Below are 14,389 nucleotides of genomic sequence, written 5' to 3' on the forward strand. Positions count from 1 at the left end.
ATTAATTTCAGTGCACTTCACCGCAAATGTCTTGAGTTAATCGAGAGTAATTGGCGAAACATCAGCCCAAGGAGCGGTGCCGGTGACAGGCGCCGATGGCCCCGACATACGCTCCTCAAGCTCCTTGTCCGGCTCTCAGTTGACGCCGGAGGAAAAACAGAAACTCCGGCGGGAAACAGGACGACGCAGCTGAGGGGCCGAAAAGTTTCTGACATTCTCGTTATTTATGTGCTCCGGAGCGTCGGTATTTAGGCAAAAGTTTTTGTCGGCTGGCCTAAGCAGTTAATACGATATTGATTTATTCGCCAGTCAACAGCTGTGAGATAATAAATATTATGCAGCAGCTCAAATACATATTTGAAATCTTTCGACTTGTCCAGGGCGAAACTTTTTGTTTTGATTTCAAGATTTGATTTATAAAGCGGCCAGCGATTAAGCTTTGATCCGGCCCAGACTTTGGCCCCAAGTTTTATAAGCCTTATAAGTTGGGTTCGTTTTTCGGGGGAGAAGGGGAAATAGCCAAGGGATCTGTTTTCCCATGGAGTGAGAAAGTTATCCCCCAACAAAAGTTTACCAGGCGCGAGGAAGTTGAACTTTTTCCTTTGTGTTTTTTAAGCATTTTTATCCCCTCGGTTGATAATTATTTTTCTTGCCAGTTGACGTTTCAGAATTTGTCCTGGAAAATTACAAGATTTCTCATCCTCAAATGGTGGTGGTAGAATCACGCAATTTGTTGCTGGGCTCTGGAAAGCAACTAGTTTACATAAAGACAAGCAACCAAGGCAACTTGACCATAAGCCGGGCCCATTTGCATAATTATTCATTGCGCAGCATTATGAGCATAAATAGAATGCTGCTCCACTGCACAGCCACACATATGAGGGGAGCACATGTGAAGATAATGCCTTGTTCAGCATAATAAACTCATGGGAGTGCCTTGGGGTATGTCACGTTTTTCGAAACATCGAAAAGGGTATGTTCAGATCGAGTAAATTCCTGTAAGATGGTAAGGAAATAGGAAACTAATATCACAGTATATTGTGAAAACTGCAACTTATACACATTGGTTTTTTAGATACTTAAAATATGTTACAAATAGTTGCATATGACTTAAAACTACATTAATTAAGTTCTAAAGTTAAAACTACTATATTTTGAATACATAATTCCAATAAACTATGTGAGGAATATTTATAAATATGTATTAAGGAAGAACCTAATTTTATTAGGCAACTAAACACATTTAAAAATTACTATATATGTATATCATTTTCAAGTTACATTAAAATCCGGGTAATAACATAGTCGTGACTAAACCAATGCCTTCTTTCTCGTCCTTTCTTATTTATTGTTGAGCATTTTTTATGGCCCAACCGCAAGTTGTTCCGGGTATTTATGGCCAACATTACAAACTGATGCACTTGCAATCCGCTTGCAGTCGTCTCCTACTGCCTCGGAATACCAATTGCAATAATAATGGAACACTTTTCGGCTTCAGAGAAGAATCCAGTCGAGAGAATCCATTCTATATAACAGATTAATATTGCCTAGCATACATATCCGCATACATATCTGGATGTGGGTTTGGGTCCATTCCTGGTGGCGGCTTTCGAACTGATCCCGTCGTCGTAGCTGCTGCTCCTCGAAATTAAACGCAAACTCCGACAAAGCTCCAACTATTCTCATAAAACTGACATGTCTGCTCTGTGCTGGAATCCCTGGGTGAGATTGTGTGGCGGCGGGGACAACCTTAACACCGAAATACTCAATTAAATAAAGTTCAACTCGAAATTGCATTACATTTATGAACGTGAGTGCGTGGCGTTGTCCTTGCAGGAATGTCATTGAATTTATCTGCCGGGGTTTTCCTCCACAAAAACCGCACGGTGCGGAAAGTTTTTCCACAGCAATGTGCTTATAGAAAATCTCATATGTGGGCTTCGCAGATGTTTCACGAAAGCTGCTTGGAAAATAATAGAAATTGAGAGAGAGAAAGAGAGGAACTTTGGGAATTTCAGTTACTTTACTAAAGGGTAATACCTTATTTTCTGTATTATATTTTGTGAATATTTAGCAGCTTATTTTGATTATTTAAAGTTGAATTATGTTTATTTAAATAAATTACCTTTTCCAGATATTGCAAAGATTACATTAAATTTTGTCACATTAATTTCCCCCGTTTGAGGTGCTTGTTCATGATATACATTTTTTTACCCATTTCCGTTGATAATTTCACATCCAATCGAATTTCATAAACGGAAATTTAATTAACTTTGATGCGGCCTAATTACAATAATTGCATTTAAGGCTTTAAGCCACTTTGAAAACGGTCGACTGGGTGGAGCTGGCGTAACTATTGACAACCTGCAGCCAAAGCAATTAATTTAATTTACAAAATTCGGCCCGCCGCCTTTCTATGCAGATATAGTGCATATATTTGTATATGCGCATATATCCGATATATAGTATTTACAGTAACGATTCCCAGTTATTATGCAGCCAATTGTTGGCAGTTTGCGGTTCGGCACAAAGGCCGTCCTGTGGCCTTTGCCACTACTTAGCCAAATTGCCACACTGAGTCCTGTGCATGGCAGGTCGCATTAAAATTTTATGCATATAATTTATGTCCATCCGGGGAAGTGTCCTGTGTGTGTGCGAGAGCTGGTGCCGATCCCCACAGCAAGTTGATTTAAATTGATGCATGACTTTATTAGGGGAATTATAATCTGAACGGGACAAATTGATGAGATATTACTCATACGCCAGAGACCGACCATTCATTTCACAGCTTACGTTTTATTAGAATTCTAGGCCTTGAAATGGCCTAGGAAGCGGCAAGACAATCTTGTTTGGGATTAGCCCGAGCTCTCTACGTTCACTGGGCCATTTCGCCGTTTTATTATTTCCCTTATTTTCCAAAAGACCGGCTATAAATACGTATACGCGCGCACATCCCAACATCCTGTGCATCCGTTTTCCGGGCCTTTTATGACAGCCCAAAGTGCCTACTTATAAAATCAAAATCATAAAAAATAATGTTAATTTCAATATTGTCTCATTAAATGTGTATAAAACTCCAGCCGGTGAGCACATGTGTGTATGTGTCTGATGAAAGAAATTTCCGGCTGGACGAAGGGCGTGGGGGGCAATTTGTTCATTTAACCTGCCTCATTGCATAGTGGTTGAAATTCAGGGTTTAATAGGTTAAAATAAATATTATTAGCTACATTTAATAAATCTATTTAAACATAAGTTTGTTTTGCTCAACTAGCTCTTTAAATGGAACAACTTATTAAAATTCTATATTGTATTCTCCTAAGAGACACATGGCGTATACTTAATTTTAGGGGTTTCACGTTAAGTATACGCCATGTATTCTACCCTTTCAGGGTATTATAATTTTAGTCAGCAGCATTTAATGCAGCGAAGGGGTCATTTCCGACTATATAAATTATATATATTCTCGATCAGCAATAATAGAAAAGTTAAACTAGCCATTTCCGGTAGAAAAAATAAATTTTCAAAATTTTTACAAAATTGTATAAGGGGTTACATTGTTAAAATTGTCAAAAATGAGCAAAAATTTGAATTTTCTTAAAATTTAAATAAAGTATGCAGACTTATTAGCCAAACAAAAAATAGTAAAGGACAGCTTTCCGAATTAAAATTAATGCATTAATGCATAATTGACTGAGCTATGAGTTTAAACTGTGAGTTGTTAGACAAACTGTCATGTAATATCATATAAAAAAAAACACTTTTATGAAAAGTCTTTGATCTTTATTCGTTTCCCAATTTCCATGAAAATCGACCCACTGTTCTGGTTTTTTATTTTCCCCAAGTATGGGTGCGTGAAATTTAAATAAAACGTGCGATTGTCGAGCAGCTGTTGCCGTTTCCCCTCAGCCGGGAGTGACGTGGCAAAGGACGAACGACGCAAGGATACCAGGATCGACGGGACTGACAGTTGAGAATCACGCACCCACACGCACATATAAAACACGTGAAGTTGGCGCCGGATGCTGGCAGGGTATGTGTGTGTGTCCGTGTATGTGTGCATGTGTGTATGTCACACTCTCTCACACGCACAGCGGTCGGGAAATGTGACAGGATGTCATTTTGCAACGCATCCGAAACATAAACACACGCTTTTCTTTTGTACTCCGCCTACATATATATGTGAAAATTATGCTGCTAAAAGGCGGCAAATGTTTGCATTAGTGTCTCCTCCTATATTTATATATGTGCATATGTATGTGTGTGGGAGGGTAAGTTTTCGGAAAACAAGCGAAACTAGAAAATTTGCATAAGCGTCGCTCCATTATCACAGCTTTTCCTGGGTACGCGGTTGTGTGTATGTGTTTCATTTTATTTAAAATACACGTAATATTCATAATATGACACAAATGCTTGTCTCATCGTCGGAAAAAGGAAAATATGCTTAACACACACGGGAAACTTGTTGATTTCGCTTTTAAATGCCACTCTAATAGTTACTCTTAAAGCGTGTTTTTGCGGTAGGAACTGCATTAATTAATGAATTAATGCAATTTATTTAACATGCAATAAAACCATTTTCAAACAATTTATTTGCAATAAATTATTTGTATCGAAATAAAATGAGTATTGCATAATTTACATACAGTAATGGCAATCATTTTCGTTGACTTGTTGTTTGGTTTTCGGTTCCTGTTTCCTTCCCTGAATTTATATACTATCTGATTCTCTATAAAATGTAATGTTTAGTGTTTGCAAAACTCAAGCCACATAAATGAATACATTTTAATTAATGCGTAGTTGTACTTTATTGGATTTCACTTCCACGGGGCAAACAACAACTGATTAGCAACAAAAACAAAAAGAACAATTCGTATATTACTTATTTAGCCAGTTGGCTTTTTAGCCAACTGACCACAAATTCAAATATGCAAACAATTAATTTAAATTGTTTCGGTTTGTTCGAATAGAATACTATTATCTCTGTGATTGCGAAATTAGTAAGCTAATTGAATTTGCAAGAAGGCCAAAGGTTATGAAAAGTTAATTATTTGTGAAATATTATGACCCCACCTCATAGAACACTTTAAGTAAATTAGATATTTTATAAATTAAATTATATATAAACAAACTAGCCCCAAGTGCAAGCTGTCATCAGTCAATCAATCAATAAATATCAATGAAGGTGGGAAAAAGGACGATTTCTTCTCACATTTAATGCTTCGTTTAACCAATGAATATTTCGAATTTCAATCAACTCAATTAATTTTAAACTATGAACTCAATTGTCTCCCTCTAATTGTATACAATCGGTGTAGACACGTACTTGTCAAGTAATTAAATCAGTTTATTACAAATATTTCAAATTCAGCGAGCTGGCAGAGTGACTCTAACAAGGGGTTGTGTAGGTGTCAGGTGCTGGGACGTACAGTTGATATACACGACACATACATGCATTAATAAATTGCTTCGACTCTTGTTCCTTCCCTCGAGACTTCCCTGTAAGTCTGCTTAACACGAGCGTTAATGTTTAGTTGGCATAATTAAAACAGAAATAGCAGGCAAATCAAGCCAGACGTCGTCGTCGTCTCTGTAAATATCCGCACTAAGCTGAAATTGCGCAAATAATGATAGAGTTGGCAAACTTTCTACACCCACTTTTCCCCCGTGGAAAATCCCCCCGTCTTTTCCACATCTATACTACCTAGCCCATATGCACGAACCTGACGAAAGTCAACAGGGTAGAACTGTTATTTAAAGGCCCAAGGCTTATTTGCCTCATGTTGCCGGGGCTTCTGTCATTTGGCCTATTGATTTTTGCAGGTGGATAACCTTAAATTTTGCCAACACAACTTTTGGCCCTAAAAGTCTATGTGTACACACGGAGCAGTGAGTTTGAAAAGTCAAGTAAAGAATAAAATAAAATACATTGTAACTTGTATGACAAGGTAAAGCTATTTTAAATGTAAAATGTATGCCAAATCAAGTGATTTATTCACAATATACCATTTAGCTACTACGAACTAGTGCTTCAAGTCTCTAGAGATGAATAAATTACAAGAATAAAACCTTTTAAGCTTCTCTCAGTGCACGAAAGATGGAGAAACACTTGAGGCTACGTCGCCAATTTCAGGACGAAGGGCCAAACGTAGTCAAAGTTTGTCTTTTTGAGGGCAAATAAATTTAATAAGCGCATTCAAGTTATGCCAAACTTTAGTCGAGTTGGCCAATTTGATTATGACAGTAAGTGATTTCTTTGTGTGTTCGTTTCTTCTTGCCTTCGCTCCTCGGGGCTGCCTCCTTTGTGTCCGTGTGCGTGTGTGTGAGCGAGGCAGGATCGTAATTAACTGGCCTAGGCGTTGCATACTTTCCAGCTGCGTCCTGGCGGCGCAAAAAAGAAATATAACAAAAAAATATTAGGCTATCCCTTTGGTTGTTCTTCTCATATTTCATTAGCCTTATCGCAGTGGTAGTGCTCCTGCGACCCAGACTAATTTATGGGGCATTTATGGGCACATTGCAGACCTATTAACAATGTGCAGTCAAATTTAATTTTAGCTACAACGCTGTCCAGCGCAACAAAGCGCTCAAAAAAAAAAAAATGAACAGCAGAACAGAACATTCGAATTTATGTGACAGCATTTGAAATTTATTTGCTGCAACGATTACATGGAACTGGCGATGGCTGCGGAGATTGGTGCCTGCAGCTCTCTCTCTTACCGTGGCTCTTCCTCTAAAGTTCCATTGACCCATTTTGGGCCAGTATCTGGCCAAACTAACACACACACACACACATACACATAGTAACCCGTTTTTATGCAAAGTTTTTTTTTCCGCCCCTTCCTTCGGCCAGCCGGCCAACAATGTGAACAGAAGGGAAATGTTGCCGGGCCGAAGGACGAGGAGCCAATGCACAGGCGATTAGTGCACCATTTGGCCGGGATGTGCTAAGCGAGTGTTTATGCGTCGCTGAGAGTTCACATTTATCTGAAGGATTAGCTAAGGGTTTCGTGGAATCCTGAATTAGGGTCCTGCTGAGCTTGAAATATTCATCAGCATTTTTGAAGGGGGGATAACAGGGCGTATACGTAATAAATTTCAACAGAACAGGTGTTCATTTTTATGAGGAGAGTGGTTTGGCTTTTATTAAATGACTAGCACTTGGTGGCTTAAGATAAAAGCCAAAAAGATTCTAAGGAAATTGAGTAATCTGTTGAGTTTTATGTATCATCTGAATATAAATAAGAATTTTCAGTTTCTGTAATTTAAAGGACGTCAAATGTAAATGCCATATGTTATTGCATTCTAAATGTGTCTAGGTTTTAGTGTTTATTAAATTAAGCCATTTTCTTATTTCTTTCGCATAAACGTAATTTTATGAGCTATTGTCTGCCACACACACACACACACTCACACACACACACTGTCGCATTTCATGTGGCTGCTGCTGCTGTTATTTACTGTTATTTGTTTAGCCGGGGATCCTGTTTATTTTTGGGCTTATTTGTTACCATTGTTGGCTGTCATTGTTATGCCCCTCGGTAACTGGGCAGTCGGAATACTACTACAGTCCAAGGATCTGTAGGTCCTGGTCACTGGCCGCCAGTGGTGGATGGTGGTCTTTGGTCTATGGGCCACTCGGTTGACCAGTTAGTGCCGTCGCAAAATGAAATATTCAAGTGCGCATTAAGCCCGCATGCCCCAGTTCCGCTGCATGTCCTGCTGCAGCTGAAGTTGTTCCAGCAGCAGTTGCCTTTCCCGTTGCTGTTGCTGTTGCCGTTGCAGTTGCAGTTGCAGTGGCAGGACCTGCTGCATTGGCAACTGCATCGGGGGCTTTGGTAATTGCGAATTTACCACAGGAGTCTGCATGCGGCCGGCTGGCAATTGCACTGGCAATGATTTTCGCCCTCGCCCACTCCTGGCGCATATGTTGATTTCAATTGATTCTTGCTTTGTGGCTGCGTTGCTTTGCTGGTTTCAATTTTGGTTTCATTATACAATGCCCCAAACGCAGGGTCATCTTTGTGCTTCCAGCTCCATGCCCTGGGCGGGCACAAAGGCATATTATAAATGCCATACAGACAGATACTGGCCAGCTTCAATTGGCTTAAATGGACAGCCATTAAAAGTTCCAGCAATTGTTGTTCACTTTTCCTTTTATCGGCAACAATTTCAAGTTTTTCCATATCCTCCGGCAGCTGCTAACTGAGTGTGTGTTTGCTATTGGCCAAGAGGTAAAATCGGATTTCAATTTTAAGCAAATGTTTTAGGCAGAGATATGGCAAGTAATGGAGATCGAAGTATTCGTTTAATAAACTTGGCTTTCAAATGCTTCAAATAATTCCTTTGTCAGTTGTTTTTGGCAAGAGAATTTTGGTTTATTTTTACGATTTGCTTCAGGTGCTTTTTATTCGGAAATGTTGAATAGTTTTATTTAAATGAAATAAAATGTAACATTGCCTTCCTTTTAATTGTTAAAACAGTAAGTTAAGTAACAAAACGAACTTTCTTTGCATAAAAGATGGTTCTTTTTATATATAGTAAATAGCTTTTAAAGTAAATTAAATTTGAGCTTTCGTTTAAAATGTTTACAATATATTTTTGGCTGCTGTCAATTAGCAAAGCCAAGGCTACATAAATAAGATGCAAACTACTGACTGTTTTTCCCCTAAAGAACACCTCGATTTGCATGCACTTTTTGTGAGGATATAAAACATAAAACTAACTATGGCATTTTGAACAATACATAAATGTAGCTCTGTACTGTTTCAGTACTTGAAACTTTTTGCACATCGTACCATAAACGAGAGTTATGCGCAATTACGCGGAAGCAAAGTTAACTTTTTTCCACTTTCGAGGGAATTTGTGGTCAGAAAATGTGCGCTTTTTAATCTATATATCAAAGGTAAAGTTAGTAACTAACAAAAAAGATATAATATATACATTTTTCAACTGTCTTTGGTCAATCAGAAAACAATTGAACGCGGCGACTTAACAACCTTGCCTAACTCTTTTCAAAAGGATGGACATTAAGGGTAAACATTAAACTTTCATTAGTGCAAATAAACACAATTAAGTTGAAGAAGCTTACAAAGGCTTTTGGCCTGCTAAATGTTTTCCTATGCAAATTGAAATAGTTGGTGAAAATGTACTAAGTGGAAACATGTAATGGATGTGGGCGAAACGGGGCCTGGTAGGAGGTTGTTGTGCATATTTGGGTTGCAAGTTTTTGGGGGAATGGCAAGCCGGAAACTACTGACTGCATTATATGGCATGCCAAAGGAATATATTTCAGTTCTGGCATTTGTGGATGTTTATTAATTGTTGGAGAGAATTTAAGCAGAGCAATTTTCAAATGGTGGACTATGTAGGAAGTTTCTCTATTTAGTTTTGGTGAGAGAAGGATTATTACTATGCAATACTTTTAAGAGATTACATAAAGTTCGGGAAGTGTTCTGACTAGCAACTATAGTAATAATTTTCCGTATATTTAAAATAATAGATAAAACAACTTTAAAGCTCTCTCTAATATGATAAATTACCATAATACAACCCCTATATCCCACAGTTAAAGGACAATGCAGTGCATTAGAGTGCATAGCAAAAAAGGATATTTAGAAAAAGCGCCAGGGATTATTGAAGGACGACTGACTCCGGTTCCATCAAGCCACAGATTCCATTGTAGCGTAAAATCCGAGGGCACAACTAACCATCGAACTGCCAGAAATATTGGTTTCCTTCTTATATACTTTTTATGAGTCCTCTCCTCCTTTTGCGTTTCTGCTACGACAGCCACATTATGGGAACTTGGGTGCCGGTCTGCTTATCGAGTCGAACATTTTGTTTAATTGAAGTATTCGAATTTGGGTTCAGTTGACTGAACAAATCTAACGATGTTGGTTGGACCGCAACAATGGCGAACTCTTATCGGGGATAGTTTGACGCCAAGCTGTAATTGAAAATCAGTGGCGATGCAATAATATTTATAATTTATAAATACCGAAGGCAACTGCTTCATATATTAAATAATAATGGGACAGAGCAGAGCACAGCATTCCTGCTCGTTTGCCACTTTCCGCTAAGTAGTTTACTTTGCTTTCGGCCATAATTGAAATGCCAATGCTGTGAAGTGTGAAGTGTTTGCACTGCACAGCATTCAGGATCTCTTCCATTTTGGAGTTGTGAAGGGTATGTAGCGATTTTCGGGTAGCTGGAAAAATTCTGTTGATGTTTTCCATTTAAATGGACGACTGACTGGCGGTAATCAATCAAATTTCAGCGACACACATGAATGCTGTAATTGAATAGCCTTGAATGTTTTATATACAAGTGATGTGGTCTTTAAAGGGGAATGATACAATTTGTGATGTGTTGTTTAATTATTAAATTCTTTAAAATGTAGAAAATATATAGATAATAATACAAATAATCTGGTTTTTTGTTCAAAAATGTATATTATTATTAGTGTTCCTTTGGGATTTGAAAGAACGAGCTGAATATCTGCTATGACCTGGTATATAATCAGGTTGCTGTCCTGATTGCTCTGTTCTATAATTCCTAATTGATTTGCTTGAAATGTATCTTACTTAAGGTATTCCCTATTCGACTCTAAAAAATGTATGTTTCAGTTGCATTGCTCTATATATTTCTACTCAGAACTCGACTGGTTTATAAATGGCATTCATTGTCGCTGAGTTGGCTGCTGCTCCTGCTCCTTCCTTGCTCCTGCCTTGGTCTGTCTGCGTTTCCTCTCAACTCAAGTTAACCATTTTCCTTCGGCATTTTCCACCGCTATTTCGTTTGCAGTTTTTTTTTCTGTATCGCATTGCAGTTGCATCAAGTAGAAAAACCAATTTGCAGCTATCAAAACGAAGCTGCGAATGGAGCGGGCAAAAGTGGCAGCGATTGATCGATTTGTTGTCTGCCGGCTGATGTTTGCGAAGCTTTTGAAGTTTCCAGGACTACGGCATATAATTGCGGACCGTAAATAGGGGGTGATAATAAGGGTGGAGAGCAGAGATTATGGGAGTCCACTTGACCCGGATTACGGCCACACCAACTCATCCTATTATACGTTGGGTTTATGCGGAGTTCTATTCAGAATTATAAATTCGCCTTAAGCTGGGTTTGGGGGGGTACTTTTAAAGGTCTTAGATCAAGTTGAGAAGGTTCTTATACTTATCTCTTCTATGTTTACTTTTGGAAGTCTGATATATATTCTCAGATACTCAGTATAAACCCTCTGCGGTTTCCTTGCGCCAAACTTATAACCGCATAAAGCTCAAAGACAAATGCACAGATTGAAGTCGATAGCACTTGATTAACGTGTGTGATGGCTTGCGTTCCAGGTGGGGTTTCAGGTGGGTTTTCGGGGATTACTTTCCGATAAGGGGGGCAGGGCGGTGGTGGGGAGAGAGAGTGCTATGCAAATGAGCGCCCACGCACACGGGAAAAGGTGCGAAGGGCGCTGCTAATGAAGGCGGCGAAGAAACCGGCAAACGCCAGCGCACAATCACCATCAGAATCACGAAGGCAAATAGGCAAACAAGCCGCCAGGTGAGTCAGCGCCTTTTCAGGTGATGTTCAGGTGTTCGTCTGGCGGCGATTTCGGTTGAACAAGGGTGGAGGGAGGACTGAGAAAGAGAGAGTTTTGTTTGCCGTTTAGCTTATCGCTGCTTAGCTTAATTAAAGCGCTTGACGTTTCGCCAATTGCCAGTTGGCTTTGATTTCTCGGTCAGTTACCAGGTGTGTTTTATTGGAGTGTGTGTGTGAGCCTGAGAATTGTTTCACATACCTGCAGAGAAAAAATAAGAATAGTTATAATTTGATTTATTTGCAGGATATTAACATTTTAATCAGAAGCTTGTAACGCCGGAAAGTAGTCATTAGCGACCCTGTAAATCATATACATTCTTGATCAAAAGTCGAGTCGATCTGGTCATGTTTGGTTAAAAAATAAATTTTCAAAATATTTTCCAAATTTCAAAATTTTACAAGGGGTTACATCATTTAAATTTTCAAAAATTGGCAAAAAATTGAACTTTCTAAACTTTTATATAAAGAAAGCAGATTTGGTAGCCTAACAAAATCTTGGAAAGGACAGCTTTCCAAATTAAAATTAGTGCTCTTTTGGCTTAGTTATGAGCTTCTTAAACTGTGATTTTTTCAAAAAGGTGGCATGTAAAATGGTCGAAATTGTTAATTTAAGTTATGATCGATTTCCGATTCGATCCTTTTATTCAATTTCAAGCTGAAAGGATATATAAACTTCGGTTTTCCAAAGTTCGTTTTTATTTTTGTTAAAGAAATCTATTGTTTATTCCATTAATTTTACCTCTACCCTTCAGGTAATTATCATTGCTGTAAATTCTCTTGTAATCAATTTTTCTTAAAACACAACAGATAGGTTTTTTTTATTATGATTATTATACACGCTATATTATTATTATACATTAATTAAATGGAAGAAAGAAAAAATAAAGTAAAATGTTATTTTGCTGATTATATTTAAAGTCATTTTCATGGTTTCAACATCAAAAGGTTACATGTATTAAATAAAATAAAAACATGCCCTACATCCATTCACAAAACTCCCGTAAAAAAAACATTTATTTTTTACTTACATTTCTATTTATTTTTTCAAGTGCTTCCGTCAGCTAGATTTTCCTGTTTTTTCCGTGCGATAAATATCACCCCAAACTAGGTGTTTCTGTCGAGGTTAATTAGTTTCGCCCGCATACGTACTCGTCCTCGTACTCGTATCTCTGCATTTATTTATTTTCCGCATTCATAGCATACTTTCCTGCGCGCGGCCTGTCTATTTTTTGAAACGGAATTTCCATTCAGGCGCAGCCCCGGGCCATTGTTGATTTGAATGATGGAGCGATGGAGCAGACAGACAGACATCCGACTGGCCTCTTTTCGGCTTGGCTTTGTAATGCGACCAGACAAATACAGTGGGCCATAGAGTATCATTAATAAAAATAATGCCACAAGAAGAATGGGAGGCTCATACAAAAGGAGACGGAGGAGAGGAGAGGCAACAAAAACAGCTTTGCAAGTAGCCAGGACTTAAGGATGAGGCCGTGGAGGTAGGTGGATGTGGCAGCATAACGTCTCTAATTGAATTTCTTATGGTCCATTAACTGTCAGGACCGAAAATCCTCCGACCAAAACGAGGAGTCCTCCTTCACGACAGATCCGAGGCGGCATCGCATGGAATTGGAGCGAAGGTGAAGCCACTGCTGGAGCCAACTGAATGAGTAAGCAAAGAAAACCGTAAACGTGACAGTTTTTAACAATATTTAAGATGTCAGCATGATATATCGTTTAATTTATGTATTGTGGGCGTATAAAGTGGGTGTACCCGCTCCAGCTCCTTCGTGCTTTTGCCATCAATGGAAGACCAAGTGGAAAATTTAATAAAAACATTTTGCAAGCATTTTCGACGGACCCCGAGACTGACGGGGGGGCTTAAGCATGAAAATGTAATTAGAATGAAGCCTGGAGTGGAGCGAAGCGGACAGGCGATGGCGATGGCGATGGTGATGGTAAACAGGAACCGGATCTCTCGCATTCCATAATAATAAATAACATTAATCAGAAGATAAAACAAATAGTGGGGACATGCCGGCACTCGTTTAGCTACCGATTTGCATAGTTTCTGCAGTATACATATATATATAAATATATATGTATCCCATTTTCCCTTCCGCAATTTTCCAACCTGGCGGAAACTGCAGTGCAAAGAGCTGGAAAACCCAGGACCAGGCAGGGACGGACCACCTTCTTCTTGGCGGAAAACTAGCAGAGGCCGCTCTGCACAGGTAGCGTTGAGTTTCGAGCAGGACTCCGGGTCGAACTTCCTCTTCCTGTTTATGCTGACTGAATTATTTATGCAAATATTCGCCGGCTGGCGACCTTAAAGGCACTTTAATGCCTTCCTCGTCCGATATTTGTGAATGAGTTTCAGGCGAGTTGTACGCTCCAATGGCTTCGAATGGCCTGGGAAATGTTGAAGGCATTTTTATTTAAACTGCAGCTGGCCGCCGCCTAATCCTCACCTAGGCAACCATGTTTTGAGGCTTGCAGCGCATTTCCATTTTCATTATTGCCATTTCCCCGAAACACTCCGCGCCGCCCGCTTACATTCGCATTTCCATTTCCATTGATTTTCCTCCTGCTCCAGGACTTTTTTTTACACCATTTTCCTTTCCTTTTTCGTGGCTGGCCAGGAATAATGAACCATTATGGCCAATTACGTTGGCAATCTGGTTAGCTTTTAGCGTTTTCCATTTACCTTTGTGCCAGCAGGCTTCGGTGTTACACAGAGACACCCCGCTCACGTGGCGTATGCGTAATGTGATCCAGGCTTGGTGTGACAGACACCGCA

The 14,389-nt window shown here is 39.1% G+C and overlaps 1 long non-coding RNA gene across 2 annotated transcripts; it reads left to right on the forward strand.

Moving 5' to 3' along the window:
* Positions 1–3,561: 3,561 nt before the first annotated feature.
* On the forward strand, positions 3,562–13,505 carry LOC110179239 (uncharacterized). 2 transcript variants are annotated; one of them, XR_002319378.2, is made up of 4 exons: positions 3,562–3,710; positions 12,791–13,088; positions 13,150–13,259; positions 13,307–13,505. It is a non-coding gene; the product is annotated as an uncharacterized LOC110179239 (long non-coding RNA). The 2 variants fall into 2 exon arrangements; XR_002319379.2 differs by having other exon boundaries at positions 13,314–13,505.
* The last annotated feature ends 884 nt before the right edge of the window (positions 13,506–14,389 follow it).

The sequence above is a fragment of the Drosophila serrata genome, unplaced genomic scaffold, assembly GCF_035046125.1.
Source record: "Drosophila serrata isolate PLE 108 unplaced genomic scaffold, ASM3504612v1 contig_184, whole genome shotgun sequence".
NCBI lineage: Eukaryota > Metazoa > Arthropoda > Insecta > Diptera > Drosophilidae > Drosophila > Drosophila serrata.